This window comes from Rattus norvegicus, chromosome X (assembly GCF_036323735.1).
Source record: "Rattus norvegicus strain BN/NHsdMcwi chromosome X, GRCr8, whole genome shotgun sequence".
Classification (NCBI taxonomy): domain Eukaryota; kingdom Metazoa; phylum Chordata; class Mammalia; order Rodentia; family Muridae; genus Rattus; species Rattus norvegicus.
Window position 1 is genome coordinate 10,330,489 of NC_086039.1, and position 9,078 is coordinate 10,339,566.

Here is a 9,078-nt window from a genome sequence, read left to right on the forward strand (position 1 = left end):
GACAACTCATTTAGCACCTACTTTGCAACCAGCTTCTGAAGGAAAAAGTAGGAGAAACATGAGGACACTGGATCATTCCAGGGATCTTTTGGTGATGGGGAGAAGGAAATGAAAGCTGTTGAAACCATAACTGAAATAGAGCTGCCATAAGAGGCTGATGATTGCTTAGACACCCAGTAATAGGAAGTAACAGACCTTGTCTCTACAACTGGAGGTGCCATCTCTGAGACCAAGAGTATTTTTAGTGCTTTTGGAGAATGAGAATCCAGTGGGACACATGTGGCAGTAGACTAACAGTGAACTCCTGAGACCACCAGCAATAGACAAGTAAAGTCTTATATAGTAGATGAAGTGAAGTACAGCCAAAATAGAAGAAATAGGAGTAAAATATGTCAGATAAAAGTTCTTCTCACTTATAAGAAGTCAAGCTAGGCAGGAGACTGTTGAAATAGCAGCAGTACATTGTTGTCAGGAAAAAAGATTTCTTTCATTCTATTTTCTCTTCCCTGTTTGGGGCTCTTACCTTTTATAGTGTCTGCTAGTCCAAGGTGGCAGTTGGAGCTCTGACCATTACACACACATGAGCTGAACAGCATCTAAACTTAAAATAAAAGAATGACCCTCTGAGATGAATTAGTTCTCTGTAAAAACTCAGAATATTTTTCTGTTTGTAACTTATTCTCATGGCACACAGATATACAATAGACTAGGGCATGAAATTCTTTGCTGGGTGGCTATACGCTATAAGGAAGAAAGATGGATGCTTAGAAGAAATAGGCAGCCCTTGTATTAAGTCCCACCTGTACACACATGCACATTTTTTGTGTTTTTATTAGGTCAATTTGCAGGAAGCTATTTACCCCAGGTTGTTTTACAACTTTAACACACTCAAGCCAATTCTCTAAATATTTGAGCTGTGAAAGCAGAAAAGCATGTAAGAGTGGATCTTGACAATCAGCCCTCCACAGTTTATAAGTGACTTTCTCATTATATCCGTGCAATACATTTGAGACATAATGAAGTTTTACTTTACAGATGACTAAACTGAGGTTTAACGAGACCTTGTCAGATGCCTGAGGTAGACCAGCTTGGACATAAATGCAACCATCTTCCCCTTGAATCTAATTTTTCGAAGCAGGAATAACTATGCTTTTTGGCATAGTCAAAGTCCTCTCACCTAAAAACAAACTATATCAGCAGGATACATTCATGCTACTCAATAGTAGAGAGTGATTTGGAGGAAATACCAGGGAACCCATTCTGCTCACATCCTTTTCCACTCTTCTTTCTACAGCTATGTACCAATATATCTCATGCACCAAAGTGAATTTGTGATTAAACGAAGACTAGTGTTCCCCTTTGTGAAAGCAATAGAGTGAGCATCCTTTTGAAACCTCAGCATATTGGACCTTTCCTCCTCATCCTCTACAGTCCACTTTCATTTGTCCTCTATCTGGAGCCCTATTCCCTGGCCCTTCTCCACAAACAGGAACCTTTCTCTACCCAGAGTCCAGATCAGAAGCAGTCTCCTAATCAAACATCCGCCTGGTGCCTCTGATGGGATGAATTCCTCTCCCTTACCCTTCTTGGTGCAGCTGTCTTTTCAGACAATAGAGTGTTGCCTCCAGCTGTGACATATATTTGCCTGAGCCACCTGCCATAAAAGGCAGGGTGGCCTTCTACCCCAGTGGTTCTCAGCATGCTTCCTGGGTTGGGGAAAGGAAGCAGCAGCACCAGGGAACATGTTAAAAGCCTCACAGCTGGCAAGTCAGACACTGGGGCACCATCTCTGTTTTAACAAGCTCTCCAGGGAACTTGACTTGGTTTGATGAGCACTGCTCTAGTGTCTTTGACTTTTTCCTTTCTGTCCCAGTGTCTGAGTGGCTGTTGTGAACTGTTTTGCTGGCTCAGTTTAAACACCTCTGACACATTGGAATCTGACATATAGGCACATCTAAGATAAAGCCTAAACCTCCTACTAGGTTTACCTCTGCTTATTGGAGCTTAACTGTGTTAACCTTACTTGCTGGATTAGTTGTCAGAAGAGAAGGAAATTCTGTCAGGTTATATCACGCAGAATAAATTGCCAGCTGACACTCTTTGCATGTGGTAGTCACAAATATTATAAATCACCAATGGAAGTTTGATGACAGCTTTCATGCCCCACCTCCCTGTGCAAAACATCTTGTTAGCAAGTCACAGAGATGCTAAGCTAACAATACACTTACTGCAGCTTCTCAGAAAGCTGATGATTCTTTGAGTTGTTTCTTTTAGTGTGTGAAACACCTAAAAAAGACTATCAGTGTTTCTTCTAGTTGTCTTATACTTTTTATAATACTCTTTATAAAATATATAGAGATTTATAGTAAAACAAAAATTTGATTCTCTAATAGACCAGATCACACATTTTGTCCCATGGCCTTATGGTGCATGTGTTTTCCTACCTACACACATTTGTTCATGTGTAGAAATAATCCTCTCTATAACATCTTCTTTAAAAGGCTCCTTCCAGTAATTATAGTGTTGGCAAATTGACTTCTGCTGTCCTGGCTACCATTGTTGCTTTTCTAATTTGACTATGGCTCATCCAGAACTAGAAAATGGGGTCAGCTGGTCTATTGATTCCTTGTCCAAAACCTCATCCTTTTGTGCCTCAAGCTGAACTTACACCTTCTATTTTAACTTGATGATCAGAAGACAGATGCCTTATATTTTTAATCCTCCTGGAGGATGCTGTTCTTTTCTGTCTTTCAAAGTGTCAGCACTACTAGAGAATAATGTAGGTTAACGAGGTAGAGGTGTGTTAAATTTGAGACATGTGCAACATTTGCTGATTGTTGTCACCCACTCTGGTTTGCATGGACAAATGGGACAAGTGTCCCAAAAGGTATGATCATCTTAGCTCAATTTCTCTTGTTTTCATTCTTCTCAGTGAGAGAACAAGGAGTATAGCTAAAATTGCTCTTAAGACTTCTTTCCAAACAAAATTAATATATATGTGTGTGTATGCATTACTAAGGATGGACCCCAGAACCTCATGCAGTAGCCAAATTGTCTACCACTGAGCCACATATGGCCTGAAAATATTGCATTATGCAACTAAAATTTACAGTGTTTATATATAGAAATTCTTTATAAAAGCATGTGACATGTAACTTATTCCATATCTAAGCAGAATCAAGAGTAAATCTAAACATACCTCTTGAATCTCCTAACCATGAAATGTCTTCTGAAATTTAACTTATACATCTTTAGGGGTAAAATATGCTGCCTCCATATACATACATGAACTGTAAATTGCCTGTTGAGGTGATTTGAATGAGAACATTCCCCATAGTCTCATGGAGTCGAATGCTTAGTTCCAGGTTGGTGGCACTATTTGGGAAGGCTTAGGAGATATGGCTTGCTGAAAGAAGTTTAATTTCTCACTGGAGGTGAGGGATTAAAGCATACTCTCATCCTGGTTTCATCTAATTCTTGCTTGCTGTTCAAGATGTGAGTTCATAGAATCCTGCTCTAGCTGCTATGCCTACCTGTTGCCTCTGTCCTGACATTAATGACTCTAACCGATTGAAACTATAAGGCAAAATAAACCTTCTCCCATAAGTTGTGTATGTAATGGTATTTCATCACAGCAACAGAAAAGCAACTATGATGCCTAAAATGTGTGATAGGGAAAATTTTAATCTTTCACTGTGTGAAGGGGGGAGGAAGGGAGGGATGGAGGGGGAGGGAGAGGAAGAGGGAGAGGAAGAGAGAGAGAGAGAGAGAGAGAGAGAGAGAGAGAGAGAGAAAGAGAGAGAGAGAAAGAGAAAGAGATTAGAAGAGAGGAAGGGAGAAAGAGAGAGAGACCAGCTGCTCATTTCCCCTCATAGTGAATTGTATAAAGAATGTTGAAGTTAGGCAAGATGACACTCAGAAGGCTAAGGCTAGAGGGGTACCAGATTGAGGCTGGCCAGAGAAATGTCATGTATACAGAGCCAGCTTGAGTTACAAAGTAAAGATCCTGCTCAGGAAAAAAAAGAAGAAGGAAAAAAAGACAAAAAAGACCTTGAAAAAAGTATGTTGGAAAGATAGCCAATTTTGCCTAACTTTCAGGCTCAGGGTAAAAAGATAAAAGCCTTTTGTGTAAACTAATTGAAAATAGTTTGTTTAATGACAGGAACTCAAAATTTGATGTTTTGTTGTTGCTGCTGTTGTTTTGGTTTGGTTTTTGTAGAAACACTTTAAGCAAATATTTAACAAATGCTAAATGCTTTGGGTTATTTTATTCTTTTAAGTTTTCAGATTAGGATATAACTAAACCACTATCTACTTCCTTTCCCTCTTTCTATCCCCTTCTATATACCTCTTTTATGTCTTTCAAATTAATGGATTCTTATTAACAGTTAATTAATATATGTGTGTATATATATATATATATATGTGTGTGTGTGTGTGTGTGTGTGTGTGTGTGTGTGTGTGTATACAGGCTCCTAAACATGCTGAGTCTGTATAATGCTTTTGTATGTATATGTTTCAGGGATGACTGTTGGTTATTGAATAACCAATTGGTGTGCTTTTTTCCCTGAGGTATACTACTTCTTCCACTCTTAGCATGCATTAGTTCTCTGTAGGGTTTTGTTTTGCTTTTTGTTTATTTGTTTGGGTTTTTTGTTGGCTTGTTCTGTTTGTTTTTGTAGAGTTTAGGCATTGTAATCTCTCCCCTGTCCACATCAGCATATCTATTGCTATCGTGCATGAACTTTGGATTTAAGGCCCAGAGATCCCTGTTCCAAACCTTCCTAAGGAGAATGACTTTCATGGTAGGTAATCAAGCAACAGTCCTACCCAGCTATGATGCCTATGAACCACAACAATGACCAACATGTCATGATAATCCTAAGGGTGCGGTAGTGGCATGCATACCTTAGTGGTAATCAACAGCTCTCTAATTGGATGGAAGACCCACTCCAAAAGAGCGAAATCATCCTTATACTGAAAATGTAGGGGTTGGGGATTTAGTTCAGTGGTAGAGCACTTGCCTAGCAAGCGGAAGGCCCTGGGTTCGGTCCCCAGCTCCGAAAAAAAAAAAAGAAAAAAAAAAAAGAAAATGTAGCCCACTACTCAGAGATAGTGAAGCTATGAATCAGAGAAGAGTATAGAAAACTGCCACTTTGCTAGGTCAGAACAATCCCTAACACAATCTAAACATTTGTCCTCATTTCCACAGATAAGTGTCATCCCCACCCTTCATCAAGAGAATTGTTCTTTGTAACAGATGGAGACAATTGCAGAAACCCACAACCAATCAAGATGTGGAATTGTAGAACCCAGTCTTAATGGACATATCTACAACAAAACTCCTGCACCTAAGGCTCAGAGATTTTTGTGGGAAAGGGAGTGAGCAGATTTTAAAAATCAGAGTAAAAAGAAATTTGTTGTGAGTTTGTGTTTCCTAGGATTGTCAACTGCTACTCTCATAAGCTCTCAGCAACATAACTACCTAAACATGAGCTGAAAGGGTTTAAAATCATGTGCTGCTGAAATCCAAAGGCCTATTGACAGCCTTTTCAAGTGGCACTGTCTGTGGTTCAAGCAATAGGTCACAAATCAAAGAGCTTCTATACTGGTATGAATCACCTCTGTACTAATGAATGATGCACTCCTGAAGCCCCAGAGACTGCTGAATCACTGACACATTAGAAGCCACATCCATTCAGATCACAGTATGTGGTGGTAAGTACTAGAAACATTCAAAAGCAAATCCTAGTACACTGCCACTTGAATTGGCTTCTCCCTCTACATCCTACTTATAGTTAAACCACTCTGCTTCACCTTGCTTACCGATTCTTGTCTGAGATACCTTTCAGTTAGACTGTTTTAAAGAGTAGCCACAAGTATTTAGAAATAGTAAAGACTTTTTCAAAAATATTTTTCTGCCATGCCATAGGGTTTTCCTATAGCCTTGAATATCAGCTTTTGAATTCCTGAAAGCCCTCTCCATAACAATATGCTTTTTGAAAGAATTTAGTATCAGGGCATTCTTTCTCTGGGATGAATAAGCAAGTTTGAAAGTAATTGGAGAGTTCCTAAGTTAGGACTTTGGAGAATATAGGCCAACTTGAACTTGAGGTTCTTAAGACCCTTGTAAAAGTTTTATGATTCTTTCATGCATTTGCTTTTGTGCTCTAAAATGCAGAAAGACCTTGAGGGAGAGAAGAGGAAGGAAAATGTTATCAGAAGGGAAAAAAAATCTCGCGAATCCTACCTGTAGGGGAAAATGTGAAGCTGGATCTTAATTTTCTTTTTTTTTTCAAAGGATGTTTCTGCCTGTGAAAAATGAGGCCTGTGAAGGACACAAAAATGTGGCAATGTCACTCTTCATAATAAACCCTCAATTCCATGTATATCCTTGTGACAAACAGAAAAAAATAACTGACTGTAAGGGCTCTGGAAATCCTGTATTTATAGTCAGAAATCTCATTTTTCCCAGTTCCCTGTTACCAATTATTTAGCATTAATTTATTCAGTTATTTATTCAGTGAAAAGTTTTATAATACCTACCATGTACCACACACAGAATTATGTAATAAAGACAAGATACAGCTGGGTACAACAGTACATATTTAAAACCCCACAATTTAGTCAGTAGAGACAAAGAGAGGATCATGTGTTCCAGGCCAATATGAACTGCACAGGGAGCGTGCCAAGTAGGACTGCTTAGTGGGGGAAGCTGTCTCATAAACAAACCAAAAGAAAGCAAATAGCAGCAAAACTCAAAACAATAAGATGGAAAGGGGAAAAGGATGTAAAGATGGAGGTAATGGTGAATGAAGCATATACGTGCTGATAAAGAGAAAAAAATTCAAGACCACGATGCTTGTCAAAGACCAAAAAGGAAGAGTATTCTAAAGGGGATTGTTACAGTCTCTATAAGGTCTGTGACAATGGATCTTGAAGTGGGGACAAAAGTTAGATGTGACTCCTTATCCAAATTACCTGATTAGAAAGCCAATCTCCTCCTTTTCAATTATCTTTCATGTTGAAGGAAAGAATAGACAATTTTCCCCTTTCCTTCAAACAGTATAAGCCTTTTCCTTGTTTGGTAGAATAAACTAGCTAGCTGGTAAAAGTATTCAGGCAAGCATTTAATGAAATTTCTTTGAAAACAAGGGAAATGCAGAGCTTAGGTTTTTTTAGTCCAAAGGGCAAGTAGTTGACAAGATTTCTAGACTTAAAATGTTATTTACATAAGACAAAGAACTTGCTGTTTCCTGGGGGGAATTGTCCAACAACAAAAATAAAGTTTAATAATATAAGAAAACCTTGTTATAATCTCATAAAATCGTGTCCTTTTTACATGGAAAAATCAAAGTTTAGACTTGCATTAACATATCCTTGAACCCTTTTGTACTGTTGTTTTCACAAAGGTTCTCACACTACTTTCTAGGGTGGCCTGAACTCAGCACAATCTGCTTGCCTCATTCTCCCTTGTGCTACTATTAGAACGGTGAGCCATAATGCCCATCTTATTACTGATGTCTTATCAAATAAACAAACAAAATGAAGAGGAAAATTCTCTTAGAGTGAAATTCATCCAATGTTATTAGCTTGAACAAACATGAAATCTGTCTCTAAAATCCTCCAATTTCCTTATATATATCCATTCTTCATCCTGTTCTTCTCTTTCTTGTTTTTAGAACAACTGTAGTCTTACTTTAGGATGCAATTGCCTTGTTCTTTAGTTTTTCCTTAATGAAAACACATTCTTCTTACCCTGTATACTTTTCCTTATTAAAAACATATCTTACCTTCCTTGAATATTTTATGTATAGTCATTTTCCTCTCACCCTTATTAATTCTAGTAGTTTTAATTACATATCTTGATTGTTATTTTTAACTATAAGTAACTGTTACTTTGCAGACAAAACCAGGGAGGGAGCATTATGAAGTTATACAAGCACCCTGTACAAGCAGAGTAGCAAATATTATGAACACATATTTCAATTCTTATAGGTAAATGCAATTCCCAAGTAATATATTTTTCATGATAATTAATAGGCCCCAATATACTTTTACTTCTCTATACTATATATAATTACCAAATCCAAAGTATATAAACCTAAATTTAGGTTTAGTAATTAGTGTTTTAGTAGTTCATCTGTCTTAAAAAATTATCTAGATACTTTATAACATCCAACATTGATCAAATTTTCTGTAATTATCAGGTTTCATAATACCAGTGATTTTTGAAACTGTTTATTGACAGGCAAAGTAGAACATTAGCAAAGTCAGTCACCATACACAATTATGTTAGGTTTTAAAAAAGTATCTATTAAATATACTTTAATTTATTTAATACTTTATCTATTAAATATAGCTCAGAGTGGCCTGACACTCACAATGCCTGAATCAGACTCCCAAGTGATGATGCTATCTCCTTCAAGCTTCATTCAGAGATTTGTGATGCCTAATTACAGTCGAATTCCTAATGGTCGAAAAGGTAAATCTCAGGAAGAACAAATGGTGTCAGTCTTAAAATGTACTATCTACTGACTCTATTGCTTGAAGATATCACACACTTCAGTCATTCATTTGTTAGGAAGAAATTGAGTTTATACTGACCACGGATAGCTTTCATTGTATGAAAAGGTGTAATATAAGCTGCTAGAAAAAAACTGTCAACAACAGTCTTACCTAGTTTCAACCCCAATGAACCAACACGGCACACAAGCATATATGTAATAATGGCACAAGAGTTATGGGGATAATCAACAATGTTTTGATTGGATTTAGAGCAGGTTTCATGGTAGTAAATACATGCCTGCTATGGCAAATCATGTCAAGCACCCTTGGCCCTGGCAAAGGTTAGTAAGGTAACAGTTTTAAGGGGTAAAGATACCCCTGAAAATATTCTGATGAACTGACATAGTGTCAAACTGCCTTCTAAACCTGTATTTCTAGGCCCAGAGATTAGTGCATTCTCAGACCTCATCAAAGAAGTTTTTTATGCACTGGATGATGGTTAATTCAGAAACTTAAAACCGGTCAAACGAAGCACAGAAAAATCATTAGAACAGTCAGCTACAAATGGCA

General features: G+C 37.6%; 1 long non-coding RNA gene across 1 annotated transcript in view; it reads right to left on the reverse strand.

Moving 5' to 3' along the window:
- LOC103690789 (uncharacterized) overlaps positions 1-7,213 on the reverse strand; it is an 82,227-nt gene extending 75,014 nt beyond the window's left edge. Inside the window, exons 1-2 of the long non-coding RNA XR_597503.4 lie at positions 6,251-7,213; positions 524-596 (exon numbers count right to left, since the gene is read on the reverse strand). This is a non-coding gene — a long non-coding RNA (uncharacterized LOC103690789). The remainder of the gene's footprint in view (positions 1-523; positions 597-6,250) is intronic.
- Positions 7,214-9,078: the final 1,865 nt, after the last annotated feature.